Below are 20,671 nucleotides of genomic sequence, written 5' to 3'. Positions count from 1 at the left end.
GACTTGTGATCTCCTAGAGTACAGTCTATCCACTTGCAGAAAGCTGTGTGCTATTAGCTCCCCTATTTGGGGATTTAATTGCAGCTTCAGTGATATTCGTCCTGTTCAGAGGTGTTGTTCACAGAGAGTGAATATTTGCACTACCTGCTCCAGTACCAAGATCCCTTCCTTCCACTGCAATGCTGAGGAACTAGCCCGTAACTTTTAACCAGATTATTTCGCTTTATACTGCAAACAGAATAATGTCAAATTCCCGATTCTAGTAATCTCAGATTACCAGAATGGACTGCTTAAAGTTGGTTGAGTCAATTGGGATAGAGTTTTACCCTCTCTACATCTTCCACCAAAAAAGGCTTGTTTCCACAGTTACTTGAAAGTAAGCACTTTACCTTTAAAAATTTTTCATTAAATTTTATGCTCAGGTGCTAAAGAAGTCTATGAGACAGACTGGTCCCTCGGGAATGCTTCAGCCCTGTGATATTTCTCAAAGCAAGTAGGCCTAATGCTGCTCCATTATTACCACGTTGAATCTGGAATGTAACTGTTACTTACACTACACAGGAGAAAGTTCTTTGATGTATGGAAGACCTCTCACCTTGTTGTCCAGTATTTCCTATGTAGATATTACATGTGAGCAAATCTGCACGACATGAACTGAAAGCCCACGGTTTCCATGAAGAATCAGACCGACCTACACAAGTACTATGCAGTTGTACAAATGCAGAAAATATGACATCCCCCCCCCCCCCCCCCCCCGAGATATGACAGGCGTAGAGTGCAAGCACTTACTAAGAGGGCAGTATATGCACAGAAGACATGAGACACATTTAACAATGCCTGAAAGCTAATCCTTCCCCACAGAAACAGAGAAAGCATGTAGCACATGAACACCCTGCCCAATACTTCCCAATAGCACCAGACTTCTACTGACAGGTTATGCAGCACAGCGTCACGCACAGGACTTCCAGACATCCATGATCTGTAAGCGGACTGGAGACAGCTCACCTGTTAAGGTCTCCAGACACATAGAAAGAGATTCGTAATATTTGCAACATTAGAGCTCTAAAGTCCTTGAAATCATCCTGGACAAAATTCGCAGACAAAATGAGAGAATGCATCCAAGGAAAACCATAAAATTTAGCTCTACAATGTAGAAACTGCAGTCAACTTTTGATTATCCATGTGTGCTCATGCTTGGGTCAGTAAATATGAAGAAACAGCCAGGTAAAACCACAATTAATGTAACTTGTAATATATACATAGAATATGTATATTATAACTTGTAATTACATGAGCTTTGTAAAAATCTGATTTAGTACTTTACCTTTGAAAACATTTGTAAACAGTTTTTAGTAGGAGCTTTGGAGGGGGAAAAAAAAAAAATAAATATAAAAAAATCACTAGCCAGAGCACTGCCTGGTACTGATGACTTCAGGTCGGCATCATGCATATCCCAGTATCACTTTCCAGTCTGGGGGAGAGAGGGAAGTTGGGGCATGGCTAATCCACTGCCTGCTTTCTTCACCCAGTGATAATCAATAGCTGCCTGCACAGGTTTTGTCAGAAAGGGTATGAGCAGACAGGCAGCATGAAATCTACTGAAGCGGTCAGGAAAAATGAGTGAGCTTTCTGTAAAAACATACCTGTTTATATTCACAACATAAATGTATATGGTTGAATATTTGGGGAGTATAAAGCTTTAAAGAACTTGCTTCTACAGACGAGTGAAGAATGCATACTGAACATACACAAGGGAAAAAAAAAAATAAAAAAATGCAGTGACTTCATCAGACCATTGGGTGATTTTGGCTGGCTAAGGAACAGAGTTTTTTGGGGTTTGTTTTTTCTTCCCCCCCCGCAGTTGTTTTCTACGCAGTCTTCAGCCACCCTGCAAAAGAATTAACATGACACCATGCTGTGAAACAAGGAAGTACTATGCATGCATTCCCCTACCAGGGCATTCATAAGATTCCTAAGAAATGAAAAGCACATCTACCTACTTGAATTTCACGTTCTTTGGGGGATTTCAGTCTTCTCTCTACCTCTCAAGGCTTTTATAGAGGATTGCATCTTTATTTTTTAAGCCCTCGGCCTGTAAGAGGATGCGCTGACAAGGATTTTCTGTGTATAGACTTCTCAGTTGCAGCACATAGACATCAGGTTCCAAATGTAAACATCCCATTGCAAGCTCATGTGCTTTAAACTGGAGAAAATAGTTCAGGATTACCGGTATTCCCCCCTTCCTTTTGACTCAAGGCTATTTAGAAAGCACATTATGTTATGCACTTTGGCTTTTAAACTTTGATTGAAAAAGACAGATGATTATGCACTTAGGTTAAAAATTAGCTTTTGCAAGATAGTCTTACTTAGACATGAGTCATTTTCTGAGTGACAACAGTCCTTCTGATTAAATGTAAGGTAAGAACGTAGATTATTTTAAGGCACAGGAATATCTGATTTTCTAATAATGATTTTAAACATGAAAACATGCTGTACCATACTTAATCGTGTGATCTTCAGAATTAATTAGGTTGTGCACATATTTTACAAACCCTGAGGTTTTTTTAAGTTTACAGTAATTTTAAATGGAACGGAATTGTACAGTAAACAGCTCCACGTGCAGATGCATACGCACAATTGTAACTTGAATCAAGAAAAGCCTAAGCCTGGTCTCTGCAACGTAACATCACAACCTGCAGGCACCGAGGACCACTTCCCCATGTGTGTTCACAAGATCCCTGCAGGTCTCCTTTCACAGCCAAAAGTTTCTTTGCTGCTGTCACCGTGTCAGCACTGAAACTGGAAGAGAGAACAAACTCTGGCACCTTCGTTACTGATTTTAAAAAAATTAAGTAACACATAGACCCTGCATAGTGCCAAAGCCTTTTTGTAATAGAGTGGGGAGGACTGCTCTAGCACTAAGCGTTTTGAACCAGTTCAAGGAGCTGCTCAGGTGCCAAGACAGAGCTGCTCCCTCCCAGCGAGCGGGAGGGAGGCAGGGGCGCAGCGTGCCCCCGCCGCATCGGCGAGAAGGGAAACTGGTCTCAGGAGCAGCTGGACCAGCGGGTGCCACACGATGCCAAAACACACGGTCTGATGGGGGAGAGGGCTTGGACCACTGACATCTGGGCTACGTGCTGGCCACTACTGCTTTTTTGTGAAGGCAATGCAGCAGGTACCTCACTGCACCACAAAGTCCTCTACCTGCAGATCTGTGTAAGCCTCCTCCTCCTCCTCCTCCTCCCCCCAAGTACCTCTTGCAATTGCCTAACCTGGGCTTCCTCCCTCCCCGACACACATACGTGCTATCAATACAACCAGACGTTATACCCAAGTACAGAAAAGAAGTGAAGGATATTTAAAATAACAGCAGTGTTTTAAAAGTTTTTTACTCATTTGGGAGGGGGAAGGAGGTACACAAACTCTGTTCAACTAAACAGCTCACGTGAAGCAAAACCCTCTGAATTACAGGATAAATCAGGAACAAAATTATTTTATTAAGCCACAACAAAAGCCACATAAGACACATTAAACAAAGAAAACAATTTCCAGACATCAGCATCTCTCTTGCTTAAACCCAGAAAAGGCAACGTAGAGACAGAATAAAAGCTTTATTCTTATCCTACCTCAGTGAAACAAAGGTATAAGAACACATCACCTCTTTGCCGTGTTTTGAAGGCAGACCAGCCTGTGATGAGTTTGAGCCAGTGTTATACCTACACCTTCAGTGGACCTCTGAAGATTTAGTAAAGTCTTTATTATTCCTGCAGTGTGTAAGGGCTACGCATAGTCAATCCACATAATGGATTCACAACATGAAACACATTTAAGTTAAGAGAAATATTTTTGTAGTTCTCTCATACCAAAAGCACAGGAAAATATCTATCTATCAGAAATCATATATTTGCATTTACTTTAAATCTCATGCAACAAACTAGGGGGGGAGGGGGGGGGGGAAGTATGTCTAAGGGCACAGTTTACTGTGGACTAAATAATGACCTTTCCTATTTACAAAATCAGAGCTGTTAAAATAGCTTAGAGCATGAATTAGGCAAGCACAGATTTTTCAAACAGTTAGATGCACTTCTTTTCTACTGCAGAGTTGTAAAAGCCCTTCAAAAAGCTAAGAATTTGCAATTGTATAGACCGGAGAGGGACAAGGGTTATTAGGTTGCCTATTCTGCAACTTCTTGTCCCAGCCAGCCTGCACTTGTAAGATGAAAAAGGTCCAGCCCAGAAACACCTGATGACATAGGCTTATATTGAAAATACTGAAAGAACCTGTCCTTCCTATGCCAGTGACAGCAAATATCTCCTCAAAGCACATGTATGCCCCACGCTTGAACACTGAGGGGCTTCAGAGTTTTCTAGATGGCTAGTCAAGCAGGGGCTTTCTGTGCCCTTCCAGCACAGTGGTACAGACCTACAGAAATGAGTCACCTTTACCAAATCTGTAATTCCAGTTCCCCAGAACCTTATCCCGTTGCTGCCACGGGCAATCGCGAGCAATGCTCAAGCCTCCCGTTTCAAGGACAAAGAGGCAGTACTCACACTGCAATCGCTACTTCAGAGCTCCGGGTCAGAGAGGGGAAAGAGCAAAATCAAGAGAAAACTTGTATTTTAGTTAGCCGACATCTGCTATGAAGATGCTAAAAACGATGACTAGCTATTGAGTGAAGGTCACGAGGCTTATCTAAGAATATAGGGGGAGAAAAACAGATGGGGGAAGGGGGAGGGAGAGAGAGGGAGAGGGAGAGAGCGCGAGCACTGCAGCAAGGAAGCTATGCTCAGCCAATACATGCTGGCACTTACCATAAAAATAGAAAGATCCAAAGAGAATCAGATTAAGGATCCTTTTTATCTCTCTTCAATAGAAAGATTTCCACATGAAGCTCTGAACACAGCTGTCCAGGGAAAAGCAAGGTAATATGATGAAACACAGAAAACACTAACAGACAAACGGTAAGTCCTTTCACAGCCTTCCAAAACCTGCAAGCAGTTTGTGCTGAAAAACCGGAGGTAAGAAGTCTGAAGACGACTCCTACATAACACTGCAGCTAAAACAGGCTGCTGTATTTCCAGTCACTCAGACCGCACTGTTTTCATCTTAATCTTCTCACCATTACTTACAGCCTAGAGGTGGGCTTGGGGGTGGGGAGAAGAGATTTCTCCTCCAAGTGGAAAGGAGCACAGAAACGGCATCAGCATTTTTAATCAGTCGCTGGGAGTACCCAATCAGAGGAACTGAGCGGTGCCAGCGTGACAGTTGTCCAGCCGCCAGCGCGTCCCTGGCTTCCACAAGACCACCGACGGGCTAAGCTGCTGCTTAACCCCAGCACGGTTTTCTGTGCCCACGCGCAAACAAACCGTCTTCGTGCACTGCGCCGCCTTCTCCTCCGAGGAGCAGCGCGTTGGAAGCTACGGGCTTTTCTGGGTTCCTGTCCTGACAGGCTGTTTTCTACATCTGGGCGATAGTACAAAAGCAAGAAAAGTTTGGAGGTTTAAATATCAGCATCATGTAACTTGCAATTTATTATCCGGTTGCTTCCCTATGTAAAACATACATTAACCATTGCTTCCTCTTCAAACACTGCTTTCTGGAGGAGGAGGAAGCCTGTAAGAGATTTCACAGCACAGCCCCGCTGCTGTGAACTGCCTTGTTAGAGCCGGCGCTGGTTTGGACATGACATCATAGACCCCTGACGGCACCAGATCCACAGAAAATACACAACCAAGGTCCTTCTCCCCCAACCTGCCAAGAAGGCAACTGGATTAAATGCTTGTGCTGCTATCTGTCGTACTACTGGACGTTAAAAAAAAAAAAAAAAAAAGAGAAAAAAAGGAAAAGAAAAAAAAGACACACACATACCTCAACTTAATTTGAAATAAGGATATCCAGGATCTGGAGACAAACCTTTCTATGGCATCTAAACCATCGAACGAACCCGCACAGGAAAGTGATGCAGTCAGCGTTAAAGCTGCCAAACACTAACTTCCACGGAATACTCCTGATTCTAAAATATAAATCCCTGCATTTGACTATGGGAGAGAAGTTCTTCTGGTCCTACTGCACAATGCAGTCCACAGTGGAGCAAACCTAAATACAGCATGCAAATTTACATAAAGCAGACACTCTGCCAAAGTTACACGCTTACCTGTTCAAAACATTTTTAAAACAGTCAATCCTGGATTTCTGCCATATTGCAAAGTAAACATGAATATCACCCATCTGATATTCATGTTTCAGAAGATGAAAAGGCTATGTAGTATAAGGGGGGAATTCAGGGAAAAAAACCTCAAAGCATTCCCAGCAGTGGTACCCATATTATTGGGTTAGTATCAAGTACTTGTAGAACATACCAGGTAACAACATAAGCTTGGGGGAGGAGGGGTAGGGGGTGTGCTAAAAAAAAAAATAATAATTAAAAAATTGGAGGGAAAAAAATAAAAAAAATCAGAAGTTCTACATCCTGAAGTGCAGACTAACAATCTGAAGTGCGATTTAATACAACTAATCTGTTCTGAAATGTTTAAAAGTGTGAATATAGTGCAAGAGCATACAAATTCCACTAGCCAGCAGCAGTAATTTTCAGAGAACATCAGGCTGACATATCAAGTTGGTCATAACCAAAATTATCTTTTTTATTAAAAAAAAAGAGTTTCTCCCCTCAGATGACAGGACACTGGAAGACCCATTACTTTCTCGCATTTCATTTAGGTTTTAATAGGCTTGTTTCATACTATCAACAGAACATGCATGATACTTATTCCTCCCATTTCATAAACACCATTAGTTCAAAAAAGACAATATAACTGATATGAGAGATAGAAGGCACAGGTGAAGGACAGATCAAAAGAGTAAATAAAAAAAAGGAGGGCAATTACCATATACAAATAATGCATATGGGATGTATACAGATAACAGCTCATATACAGATTAGATAACCAAAATTAAAAATATAGCCAATATAGGAGTGAGCACAAGAAAAAGAAGCAGCAACAGAATGAGATACTTTTAAACTCTGCAGTAAGCTTTTAAAACATATTGCAATGCTAGCAGAAAGATTACTATTTGACACACCACATGCTTGGTGAAGTAGGCAGTTTCTGTTTCAGGAAACTGAGTATGGGAGACCCTCAAAAAGTGTCTCAAGGTACCCATTACAGAAGAAAGACTGTCCACACGCACCACTTAGGATCCTCTTTTAATATTCATTCCACCGCCAAAAATACCAGGGGTTTTTTCCCCACATTATACAGTCAAGTTCCTGAACTAGGGAATAGACCGAGGAGAAATCAAAGACAAACCCTCTGTAAACAAAACTCTCAATTTGCTTTTTTTCCTGTAAGGTTGCACGATAAAAAAACAAAAATTGATGTAGCAGCTCTCTGGAGAGAAGAAAGCTAGGTCATAGGCAGAATTTAGTGGGCAATGCTTTAAGTATTTTGCAGTCTCATAGCAAAGAAACCTGGACCTGAACTTCACAAAAAGGAAAGGACTGGGGGGGGGTCTGCCCCCCAGTTTTCCCATGTAAACATGGGAGGTGTGAGAAGAGGCTGTGCCCACAGAAGTAGGAAGAGCTGCTGCGATTCCACCCGCATGCTCTCTGGTGACAGCTATAACGAACCAAAAGATATGAAGAAAGGCTAATAGAGTAATTAATTCAAGCTTTCAGCTAAGAGCAGAGGATTGAACGCTCAAGTAATTTAGGTTTAAGCTCCTATTGAGGCCACCTTTGAGAATTTGGAAGAAGCGTCTGACACGTTCAGAGTGGATTTAGTGCGGGGTCTATGTTTTTGGTGAACAAAAGATCCTAAATTCTTCATGGTGCTTTGATTATAGCTGAGGGAATGGTAGTAAATTCCTTTGGAAACCTCTTTTCCTCTCCTCCTTCAGTTTGCAAATGGTCCTTTTAATATGCCTCAAAATGTGGTTGGTGAGGCCATAACCATGTGCCAGGGACACTGGCAACCTGCTTAAGCGTTATCTTCCAAACCATTTTGGGAATTAGGAGTAATGGGGGGGACACGGGGGGGACACATATGTCCCCAGAAAGAAGATAATTCTCTCTTCCATTTCAGTAAAACAACTGCTGCCTGAAAAAAAAATTACTGAAACCAGCTGTTGTTCTACACCTGCTTACAGGAGAGAAAAAGCTCACTTTTTTGTGAAAGAGAGCCAAGAGCATGCTGCCAGCCAAAATTGGGCCTTGTTCTATCCTACCTATCTATCTGTTAGTCCAGAAAGCAAAACAAAGTCAGGACTGGGTGGTCCAGAGCTGTTCTCTCTATTCCTTCCCAATAATTTATGGGACAACAGTTCAAATCAACATTCTTGAGCTGAAAGGTAAAGGTGATACCGAGAATTTAATAAAGTTCCGATCTCACTACTGGAGCCTCAGATGAACTGCCAGCTGCTCGGAAAGAAGTGAAGGATTTAGGAAGGTACAAGGGCAACGGAGTCTGCCAGCGAGCAGGTGCCAGCTCAGCAGCGCCCATCAGCAGGTGAATGTGTGAACAGGACACGTTGCAGGCAGGAGAGGGAAGAAGCAGCATTAAGTATAAAGGAATAGAACGTAGATTTCAGGGTTAGGTGTTTAAATTTTCAATGGGTAATTTAGGTGCAAGTGTTTTGTTTCTCCACGCTGTCAGGATCACTCCTACGTGCAGAAGAAAATTTCCACGCTCTGAACTAAATGAAGCGGACAAGAATGAAATAGTAAAACCAAGGTAAGAAACGTGTAAAATATTCCTTCCCTGTTTGGTCAGAGTGCTTGTAAGGCTTCCCGAGGCATTCAAGCACAGCTCTGGGGCTCGGTATTGAGGAGCTTGATGAGAGCAACAAAAAGCAGGAAAGTTTCTGCTAACTTTACCCTGGCTGAAGGTGACTGAGGAGACGGTACTGCTCAGTTTGAACATCCTTCCACTTTCCGATTTTGCTATTTTTATTATCTGTTAGATTGAAGTGCTTTCAATTATCAGATTTTTAACCTCTACATTGATCTATTGAGCACTGACAAAAATCTCTCCTTAGTTGTCATCTTGGTAGGTTTAGATGTTCTCTGGTCTGTTAGTGTGTCACATGGTTCTTCTGCAATTTTTCAGGACTTTTTTTTTTTTTTTTTTTTTTTTGAGGTCAAGTAGGGATTTAACCAATTCTTTTAAAATGCATTAAAAGACGATCTTTCTACTGATTCTGAAATAATTTAATTTGTGGTTTCTAGTTAGAAACTATTGAGTGAATACTGGAATGAAGTATTTCAGGTTACGATATCATTTTCCCCCTAAATACAGAACGGAAATCTTTACTGAATATTTCTGCTTTTAACATTATTGTGAGAAATTCTACTATTTCTACAACAGAATTATAACAGACCAACACATTTTAAGTAAAAACTCAATTCCTAACATACTGTAAAATCTTTCCTGGTTAAAAGAGGCACCTTACCTATTTTCTGCTGTATTAAACACACATTAATATTCATGGCTGTCAATATAGCAAATACTTTCTCTCTTTCATCATTTTTATCTTACAGTTATAAAATGAATATATTTTTCTTAGTAAGACTTCAATCTTCAGAATGTCATTTCCTTGGAAAAAGTAAAGTGTTCTTAAATGACTTTCAGATAAATAAACAATTCATAATTATAAAAGAAGTGACTTCATTTTTTAAATCTCTTAACAATGAAACAGGGATTATCAATATCAATCCAAGAAGAAATTTTATCAATCTTTGTTTTCTAGACAAGTAGGGGTTTCACAAGCTTTTGTTCATGCTGCTGATGCATCATGTGAAATTGGGTAAAGGAGGTTCTGAACTACATGTACAGACCAAAAGGAAACTAAAAAGCATAATGGACTTGAAGAAAAACATATTGGGTTAAGCAAAATCAAAATGACCACTATTAATTTCTACCTTAATTTTTTTTTTTTAAGTCATCCTTACAGCCATTTCTGAAGTACTAAAAATATCCAGATAGAAAAGAAGAGAATAAGTAATCATCTAGAGAGACTTTCATTTCTGCAACATAAATTTAAATCTAATGCAGGTGGGAAGCTGTACAAGTAACTGACAAGACTGTGTGGATAGAAGCTACCACTGCTGACTATGGCATCTCTAATTCTAATTAGAGAGCTTCTAAGACTTATTTGATAAGAATAATAAAATAAAAAAAAATAAATTAAAAAAAAAAAAGCTTTTCAATGACGAAGCCAAAATCCCTGGAAGAAAAGCAGTTCATAAAATAACACTCAAAAAACTCCAAACCTATGTTTCTTAGCCATCATTTGGCAGAAAAATCTGTAATGACACGTCTGCATTCTAGATACTTTGTCTAAAAGGCATTTATCTAGGGAATAATAGCAAGCTGCCCATAGTGATTTTTTTTTCCCCAATTTATGGAGAATTTTCCTAGCTGTTTTATTTAAAAGAAATTATTACAGATAGCTTCACTGTGGGAAAGAGGCATAGGGTTGTGCACCCATATCTGTAAAAAAAACCACAACCGAACAACAAAAAACCCACACCAAAACACACACAAATTCTAACATTTAGGCATAAATCTATAATATTTTTCATTTTACACCAATGCGAGAATGTTGTCCCCCACATCCTTCCTGAAGGAGACAGTAAAATCAAAGCTGTACAGAGGTAGCTAAGGGACACAACTCATACCAAGCACACCATTACCAGTTCCATTATCTACGGTATCATATTTGGTCTTTAACTCAGGGCCTCAGAATACAACTTTCTATAAATCAAGTAAGAAAATTATATACAGGTAATGTTTCTTGAAGTATAAAGTACAGATTTTATTAATGCATCTTCAAGGCAGTTCTAACAAAAACAATTGCAGACTGAAGCCAAAGCTGGTAGGTATAAGCAGAGAATGCAGAGCTCACCAAATTGAAGTCTTGATTGAATGTTGCTTTTTAAACTGGGGAACCCTTATTACATATTAAGAATTAACCATTTTTTAAATCTTTTAAACTCAGTTATGCTACTGCTGCATAACTCCATATTAATGATATTTTGTGCAATAAATGTAAAGTTACCGTGGACCTTACGAAGACACAAATGTCATAACACATGAAGCAGTTAAAACACTCTTAACAGATTATAATTTAATGGTACAGAATAGTCCATTCATTTCTAGCTATTTCCTTCACTAATAAAATTAAACTTCGAACAATAAAACAAATTTTATAATAGACCATAAAAATTACATCTCTTGTAAACAAAGCATTTATACTTCTACCTGTACTAAACCTAGAAAAGATGGACAGGAGAAAATCTGCTCAAAATAAAAAAAAAATTAAGGCTTTTCCTTAAAAAGTACAGGAAGTCATTTTGCCACTTATGTTCGTACTCTACTGTCAATGCAAACAGAAAAGTTGGCTGTTCATTTGAAACAAAGACAAAAAGGACAAACCTTTCCAAGATGATTCATTGGAGAGCAATGATTTACACTACACAAAGGACACAATCTCATAATCAAAGCCCAACCTGTAGGTTGGCTCCTAGTATGCATAACCACAGCACTAAGATGACAGCCTGTCCAATAAGGGATTAAACTGAGGTCCGCTTATCTTTTACTGACAAAACTTAGGAGATCTGCTTTCCCACCCCCTCAACAGGAAAATTAAGGAACATTTTTAAACGCTGTAACAACACTTTCTGTCAACAGGCTAGGAATTTTGGGTGGAGACAAGAGGGAAAAAAAAAAAAAAAGCTTCTTTAGAACAAAGGGTGGATTCTATGAAAGTTTTTAAGTACTGAATTACCAGCAGTAGATGGCAAGATTCAAAAGTTGGTGATGATTCAGAGATAACAGTGTGCTGCACTGGGCTAGCAGGACAAACCTTTAACAAAGCATGTTAAAAAAAAATAAATATATATATACACACACAATATATATATATTCTTCACATATTGATCCCCAGATAATATTTTTAAATTTTTTTAAATTTTTTTTTTGCATGTGGACTGAAGAAGAGTGGTAGGACTCTTTTACGTGCAAGAAAACATGCACGTTACACCAGGTCACGCAGCAGGGAGAGGCTGCGATACTGAGCTCCTGAGACGAATAAAGAGAAAGATGCCACCTAGAAAGCGTAGGGCCAGATGCCAGGAACAGACAGGCCCCCAGACACTCCTGAGGGCTTTCCAGTCCACTGTTAAAGCAGGTGGCTAAGAGCTGTGCCAGACCATTAGTCAAATCGGAGGTGATCATACACTAATCATTCATCTTCATGAAAGCAGAAAAATGAACTACAGTTAATGCTGAAGCAGAGAGGAAGGACCCAGCATGGGTAGATAAATCAGAATGGCCCCAGCAGAGCATCATCTGGTAAACTGTGCCCTGTAACCAGTACACCCAGTTCTGTGATAGAGTTTTGCAGCTGCATCCAGCCCTTCTTCTAGTGCAATTTGCAAAATAGATGGTGAGAAGAGTTGCAAACAAAATATTAAGAATGTAGCGCAGTGATATGTGAGAACATTAGATGCCATGGACAGGCCACTGAGATTTGGAAGGCAGGTCCATTGGGGTCAGACACCCCAACGTGATGAGGCAAACACAAAAACGCTCAGTTAGGAGATATATATGCACACATGCACGTGACAAGCATTTGAGAGTTTACAACAGTAGAGTGCTGCTCAGCATGTGAACATTTGGCACCTTCACTGCCAAATTTTAAGGAGTTTAGGTAAAGAATCATTTAAAATAAAACATAGCAACTAAGAATGCATGATCTCTGTGAAGTGACAAAGTGTTTTATTAACACTTGATTTGAGGTTTACCATTCCTTTATTAAAGGATATGAACCTAAGTTGAACTAATGAAAATGTAAACTGATCGAAGCTGTCCCTGTTTTCAGTGGGGGGCTGGATAAGATGATTTCAAGATGCCTTCTAACCTAAATTACTCCACAACTCAAAAAAACCCAAAAAACAAAAAAAACAACAAACACAAACCACAAACACACAACCCCCTCCAAAAAAAACCAAACAAACCTCTCAAATAGAAACAAGACAACAGCAGAATTGATAATGATAACTACTAATAATAACCATAATCATAACCACTGATGGAAAAACACATATACCATAATCAAAGAGCCTGAATATCTTTAACTGGTATTTCAGGTAGAATCAAGAAGAGAAGATAATTTTATCCTAGGTTCTTCCTCCTAGCAAGGAGCCACATAAAAGGCCCCGTACGGAGAAATTAAAAAAATTTGCTGATCAGACTCTGGAAAGTGACCTAAATACCACCAGAACTAGTGAGGCTGGGATGAGTTCCCCATGTCCTAGTCCTTTATCAAAGTTTATCTTCTATAGACATATTTTAAGTGCATCTTAGAAATAGTAATAGGATTATTTTTAAGTGTTCTTACAGAAAGGGAAACTATTTTTTAAATTCACTTACTACCTATTTAGTTGGTCCATTATTTCACCTCATTCGGAAGCAAAGACAATTTAAACTGTCTCCATGTTCAGACATTCAACCATTGAAGTGTTAGGAATGCAACAGACATAAATTAACACAAAGACTCATTATTTACTTGAGTTTTCTGAGTTTAAATGGATTTTTAATGTAAGAAAAAGAAATTTGAGAAATGTCACTGTTAATAGTCCTGTTGGATCTCTGTAATACTAAAAGCAAGAGGAACTGAAAAGAGAAATCCTGAAGTGGTTGATATGGTTGGAACTATACTTATAACTGCATCACTCCAGGCCACATTCAGAAGTACTGCCAGCCACTGACAACCATATTTCAAAATAACCTTTTAATAGCAGCTCACATCCCCTTGTAAAAAATCTTTTGAAAAGAACTCAAAAGAACTGGCTCCCCACCAAGATATAAATGGTATAACATGGCACTTAAGACCTAATATAATGGACAAAATGTAATAAAATGAGTATCTGTTTGTGACAAACTCAGTATTTTGTGCTATTTACTGATGACCATCCCTGCCTATACTAGTGACACAAAAAAATGTGTGAACTAAAATACACAATATTTTTAGACCATTGTTGATTCTCCAGTGTAGAAAGTCACAAAAAGGCAAGAGCCTAAAGATGTCAACACAACTGTTTCTTCAGCTTGGCAGGGAAACTGAAGAGTTACAGTGGGGAGGGGGGAAGGTTTGCTACAATATTTTTCCAGGTTCCTCTGGCTTGGTTAAGTAAAGAATCTTTATGGGACAGTGGGTTTGTTTTTACATGCGGGGAAAAATAATCATTTTGAAAAAAAGGTGTTTGGCAACTAGTTTGCAAATTTTCAAAATACATTTTTGGAAAAGAGACCTTGAAAAAGAATGTTTGTAGTGTAACACTGTGCTATGCCGGTCTACCTTCAGCACCTATCCTGGGAGCCTTGTAGGAAATTAATTACCTCAGGGCACTAAGAAGCCAAGTGTGCAGTGCAATAGGTCCTGCATGCCATCATAGAGCTGCTGCTCAGACACACAGGACAAGTCAAAGAAGTTCAGGGAGATCTGTCACATGCCTAAAATTTTAATCGGGGGGGGGGGGGGGGGGGGGGGGGGGGGGGGGGGGGAGCACCCAAAATCAGAAAATTGTGGGAAAAATCAGTATTTCCCAAGGGAAACACTCTGGTTTGAAAATATCAAAAGCAAAAAGGCACTGACATTGCAACAGTTCTGCTTGAATAAGATTAATCACTAAATATCACTTTTTTACACTGGTTTAGTCGTGTGTCCCGTCCCATCACCCCAAATCCCTTCTGGTGGTGAACCTATAATTTATTATTTTCATTGTAACTGCTTTTATATTTAATTTAAAAATGTCTCACCCACTCTAGAGTGCCTTCTTATTTCTAGTGAGGAAAAGGAAGCAGTTCAGTCTGGGACACTTGCTGGCAACATGGAAGACAGCTGCACATTGATGTGCCATCCCTGGAAGACAGTAAAAGTACCAAGTCCTACACAGTTCAACAGAAAGAGTCGCGAAGAAATTCCAGACGTAGCCCAACAGACCTGCTGCTGTAGCTGACTACAAAGAATTGATATTGATATCTGGAATTTATGTTGCCTTAGGTCTTAAACAAGTTGCCTGAGAGATAATCATATGCAAGAAAGAAGATTCAAGGGACACAAATATCCCTGGTGGAAAAAGCTGTTGTGTTACTTAAAGATTTGATAACTGCTGCTGTTACGTGAAACTAAGACTGCGTGGAAAGATTGCTGGCGTAGGTGCTGATTACTCCGCTGCTAAAGCATCATGCAAGCAGCAGTGTCCAGCTGCCACTAATGATACGTCGCAATGCTCCATCCGCAGCTTCCCACACGCGCGCCCTGTGGGGACAATGTCCTGTGCAAATTACAGGAGATCAGTGGGCAAGAGCAGCTAGAAATACAAACCAAACTTAAACACTTGCTTATCGTGATCCACCCTCAGCTTCCCCAATACCACCAAAGACTGATTAACGACGAGTGCACACTTGGAAGTATTAGCTGCCATTTGCACTTGGGTTTTTTTCAGCTTAAAAACTATTATCATCTGAATAAAAAGACAGCTTTGAAAGCAGGGAGAGGTTTTTATATCCAGGCATGCTGTGGTTCTCTTTTCCTGTCTTAGCCTGCGAAAGGCTCCTTAAAACCAACAAGTTCCCCAGACGAACTTTTTAACACACTCCATGCTTCCTAAAGCCACAGATTCAGAACAGCAATTTTCTAATGTTGCTCTTTTGCCTCATTTTTATACTTAACAGTTGTGGATTTGAAGTGCTAGTGTGGCCCTGGAAGAAGTAATTGTTTTGTTATTCAGATTAATGGCCGTTTCCACACTAAACAAAGACCATCAGGAAGTCAGTGACTGAAGAAAAAATGATCACCATAAGTAGCTGTAGAGCAAGAAGTATGATAAGCCAGAAAAAAAGATAATTTTTCACCTACACATGTGGAAAGCCAAATGAGACTCTGATCAATTGGCAAAAATCATCTATGACATGCAGAAAATAAATCAAGCAATGATTAATATCAACTTGTGCTATAATTTTTTTTCCTTTCACTTTCCTCCCTCACATTTCAGTCACTTTATTGCCTGGGGCTCGGAAAGGAAGATTTTGTTGGATTTCCATAAAGCAGCAGAACAGTTAGTCTCATAGCCATAAACTCAGAAAGACACGTTGCTAAGTTTAAAGGTAGTCAGACTCAGCGTAGTTAAAGTCAGAAAAGCAGCTTACAGTCCCACTTTCACATGTCCCCAACACAACGTGGGGTCATGCTGTCCTGATCACTGCCGCTCCAGAGCTGGCTGGAGGAAAGCCAGATGGGTTTTGCTCCCTGGTATCTTCCAATTTATCACTGTTTTCCCTTTCAGAAATGCTAGTTCAGGTGATAAATTCCTGACTAGATAAAACACTTCCGTTTTCTGATCCCAGCCCAAATTTCATAGAATCGTAGAGTCATTTAGGTTGGAAAAGACCTTCAAGATCATTGAGTCCAAGCATCATCCATGGCCACTAAACCATGTTCTGGATGTCTGGGGAAATTTGACCAAAGCAGTTACAAAACCACCCTCTGGCATCAAGTCAGGTCACTGAGGAAGGTGACTGGGAGACCACCACCTTGACCCTTACAGTGGTCCAAGGGTGGGCCAGGCCATCAGCCCACAGATGGCCCTCACCGGGCCTGATCCTTGTCCTCACGCACAGGCTGAGATCCCAGCCTGGCTCTGGGACATCCCCCTCCCTGTCCTTTCTGACTGGGGCTGCCCTGGTACCCCTCAACTGCCCTGCTTCAGAATATTTATTCCATAACCTGAATGCAGACATTAAGCACAGAAGGCCGTACAGGGCAGCACAGACCCATGCCCTCACACACGATCATCCCTCCGGGACGGATGGACGCTGAACCCAGCGCCCGCGTTCCCTCCTTTGGTTGAGCGGAGCTGTTCTGCCCCTTCTACACGCTCGTGTGGAACAGCGTGTTTTTGCCGTCTCTGTCTAAGCAGGTGTGGGAGCGAGCTGAAGTACGTCGCCATGGATCTACCGGCAGCTTCATCGCTGTGGGGCCAGGGCGCAGGTCTCCTCACAAAGGGCTGCGGCCGCTGCTCCTCCTGCCATGCCTGCCCCCGTGGCCGCCCTGCCTCTCCCGAGGCAGCAGCACTTTCTTGGGGATGAAGGGGCTGCAAGCCACAAATCCCGCTGAAGAGACTGCGGTGCCGGTGCTGGGACAGCACAAGTGCCTCCTCAGTGCAAAAACCAAAGCCTCTCTGCAGACCGGCATGGAAGTGAAGCCATTTCAGCTTCTACACCACCTTTTTCAAACACAACGTGAGGTGGCCAAGGAAGGCTTGAGCTGTTTTTCCACCACCTCTGCTTGTGAGGACGCACTAATCTACGCCAGACAGGAAAGCTTCTCCCTGTAACTTGGCCATTCGTGATACCAGTCCTTAAACCGCCCTTGCAGCTTGGCAGAAGGCATCCACCCCCTCCTCTTACACCTCCCAAGTGGCTGCCTATACGTACTCACTGTAATTGGAGGAGTAACGTACATTAAGTTTGCCAGCTTCATTGGGATTCATTTTTAATAAAAGGAGAAATCAGCACAAATTTATTCTGTCAGAGCCAAAGGCTTGTTCCTGATGACAAAGTTGCAGAGGAGAACAAAAGAACCAAACCCTGTTTTATAAGATGACAGATCCTTCCCTGAGCTGTCACTTGAAACTCCTGAAACACCCTTTTTTGCTGTAAGGGAGGGAAGAAAAAAAAAAAGGGGGGGTGGGGGGGAACAACTGCATCCCCTCAGAGCTGAGCCCTACGGGCAGCTTAGGGGCTGCTGCACCAAACCACTTGCCTCCCACCCCAGCGGAGCCTCCCAGCTCTCATACCCACGCCTATTCACAGCTTCCCATGTTTCTGTTGTTAACTGTTCTCATCTGCTTTCTTAACAAGCAGGAAAGCCACTCCTGGCTTCATGCTCTTCTTCAACAGACAGGGTTACCATTTTCCAAGTCTCATCCCCAGACTCGGATACAGCGGCACAGGAGCGAGGCCCCTCCTGTCCCTGCGGTCCCTCTGATCACACAGCGCCGTCATGCTCTCTACTGCAGTTCTCCAAGATCACGTAGCTTTTCAGGTGGTTGCAGTGCCCTCAGAACCATCCCACTTTTTCATAAATAACAAACCATCAGGAATACTTGTCATACACTCACCTTTCCATTTTCCGTTTGCTTTTAGCCCTCCACGGGGACCGACCACACTGCAGAATAAAAATGTAGGGGACAGGTCTGGCATGCAAAAAGAGCCTTCCAGGTGTCCCACTGAATCATGGTTCAGAGAAGTTGGTTTTTCTTGTACAGACTAACTTCCTCAGCACATCTCCCTCCATGCACAGCCAAGTCAAGCACAGAGTTTCTCAGCTACAACTTGTTACTGAATAAAATGAAGAGGGAAAAACCTCCTGAAGTCTGAAAGTGGAAGTCAGTCATCAGAAGACCTCATGATTTTTAAATACCTGGGAGTGTTTCTGCAGGTACCCAGCATTACAGAGTGTCAAAGTTTCTTAAGGAGAAATGCATTTTGAGACCATTAAATCCAACCGCTTGGCAAAAAGTTGTAGCATCAGTAAAGGACTTTGTTTCTATTTCAATGAAGACCAAATTCTTCCATTACTTAAGCTGCCAAAACAGTTTTCAGAAGTAGAACCTCTGAGAAGTCTCCTACTGACAAGTTTCCCTGCAACAAGCAAAGGTGCAACCGGAGGTCGGGTGCCAGAGAACCAAATGCCCTCACTGGATTCAAGCCTAATCAATCAAAAAATTTTAACATTAATCCTGAAGCACACAAAAGCACCACTGAAGTAAAAAGATTACTTACATGCTAAAACTCACACATTAGCTAAAATATTTTGCTAGATCATCCATGATGGTCCCAGCAGTATGTATGATTAATTGGCTTATTTATCTAAGAAAATTAAGGGCCTCTTCAGAGGACTGAATGTAAGGTCTAGACCTCAAATACGCTTATGTTTTAATTTGGTTAGAAAAAACAACTATTCTAATAACTTTGAATAATGTAAACATTGAAAAGACTAATAACTGATTATTCGACTGGTTTACTAACACATTTACACTGATTAAGTATTTACTTTTCCAAAAAGTGCTCTGAAGAAAGATATATTAATATAGAAAATTAGCCCAGCTTAGTAAATGAATATATTTGTCACCATCATAGAAAATTCTAAGTGTATTAAGCAAATACACTGTAGAAAGCAAGAGTCTTTACTTCATAAAAGGAAGGAATGGACTTAAAGAAAGGGAGAAATTTAACACAAAAATAAGTGTCTTAAATGCGATAAAACAAATACTTTTGTAAAGATGACTATCACATACAGAGCTGGAGGGTTTGGTTTTGGTTTGGGTTTTTTGGGGGGGGTTGGGGGTGTGTGTGTTTGTTTTTTAAAGACAGCCATGCACAGGATCTACAAAGTCAAATGAATGTTTATCACAAAGTTGTTGAAGCGGGTATAAACATATTTAAATGAAATATCAAAATCTGCAAATAATCATGCATGCAAGCAATTTCTAGACAACTGGCATGCTCAAAATGTAATGCATCTTTAAGTTGCTTCAGAATGAAACCTAAATCAGTGTAAAACAATGTTAAGAATACAATACATCTATTAAGTCTTGCAACATTCTATGTTGTGTCTCCTCAGTTGCCAAAGAGAATTTTAAACAGTATGCTGGAAAAAAAACCATGAAGCCTTTTTTCTCTGAGCCAAACTCTCCTCTGTATATTCCTGAGAATCCTATAGATATTTTAAAGAATTATGAAACAAGGTACTATAATCTTTGACTACAAAAGGATTCTATCAATAAAAAGTAAAAACATGTTTGATTACTTTTGAGCTAGAGGTCACGGGGGGAACTCATTCTACGGAACCCCAACACACCCCGTCAACTTCACAAGAATAGCGTGGCAAAATCCTACAGTACTTTCCACAGCTAAAGGAGGAAGAGGAGACTTCGAATGCACACAGGAAGTAGTGAAAGAAGATGGTGTCACTGTCAGATACAATTCTGATCAGCAGTATTATCACCTGATCAGGAAATACTATACTAAAAAGTATTATACTAAAATTTTGCTAAGATACAAGCTTAATAAACATTGACAAAGAATTTATTGATAGTAATTGAGAATACAAATTCCTTAAAGAAAAAACTTGCATATTACTAGTCAAGTTTATGTGCATTAAAATTTGCATTTACATTTTTTTCAGAGTTGGATTTACTATTACTTTAATACTCATTTAGTAAGTTGCTTTCAGTAAGAGCAAACAGTGTGTTCATGATCCAAGAACAATATCACCATGCTCATGAAACCGCAGACAATGGAAAGACTGTGTCCTAAAGTAAGCACTTTCTGAAACTACCTCAGTCCTGTCTCAGTTCTCCCATATACATAAGACTATTAAATGAGAATTTCAGGGGCCCATTTCTGTGAAGATAACCTTATCTAATGTTATTCTGAAGTGTCTCAGAAGCTGTTTCACTGAAGCTTACTTCAATCAATCTTCAGATTTTTACGTAAAGCCATCTTTATTCAGCCATTGATGGTTCTTCTAGTTCAGCTTTCAAATATTTACTGCCCGATTCATATACCCGAGCTCAGAAAAACCTTGACTGACAGAGTTTCA

General features: G+C 40.5%; 1 protein-coding gene across 5 annotated transcripts in view; it reads right to left on the bottom strand.

Annotated features, from left to right (window-relative positions):
* Positions 1 to 5,252, bottom strand: part of ANO4 (anoctamin 4) — a 190,320-nt gene extending 185,068 nt beyond the window's left edge. For all 5 annotated transcript variants that reach the window (XM_049792352.1, XM_049792354.1, XM_049792356.1 and 2 more), the window contains exon 1: positions 4,813 to 5,252. The gene's annotated coding sequence lies outside the window, so the exon portion shown is untranslated. The remainder of the gene's footprint in view (positions 1 to 4,812) is intronic.
* Between the last annotated feature and the right edge of the window lie 15,419 nt (positions 5,253 to 20,671).

This window comes from Accipiter gentilis, chromosome 34 (genome assembly GCF_929443795.1).
Source record: "Accipiter gentilis chromosome 34, bAccGen1.1, whole genome shotgun sequence".
Taxonomy (NCBI): Eukaryota; Metazoa; Chordata; class Aves; order Accipitriformes; family Accipitridae; genus Astur; species Astur gentilis.
This window is presented reverse-complemented; position numbering and strand designations above follow the sequence as displayed.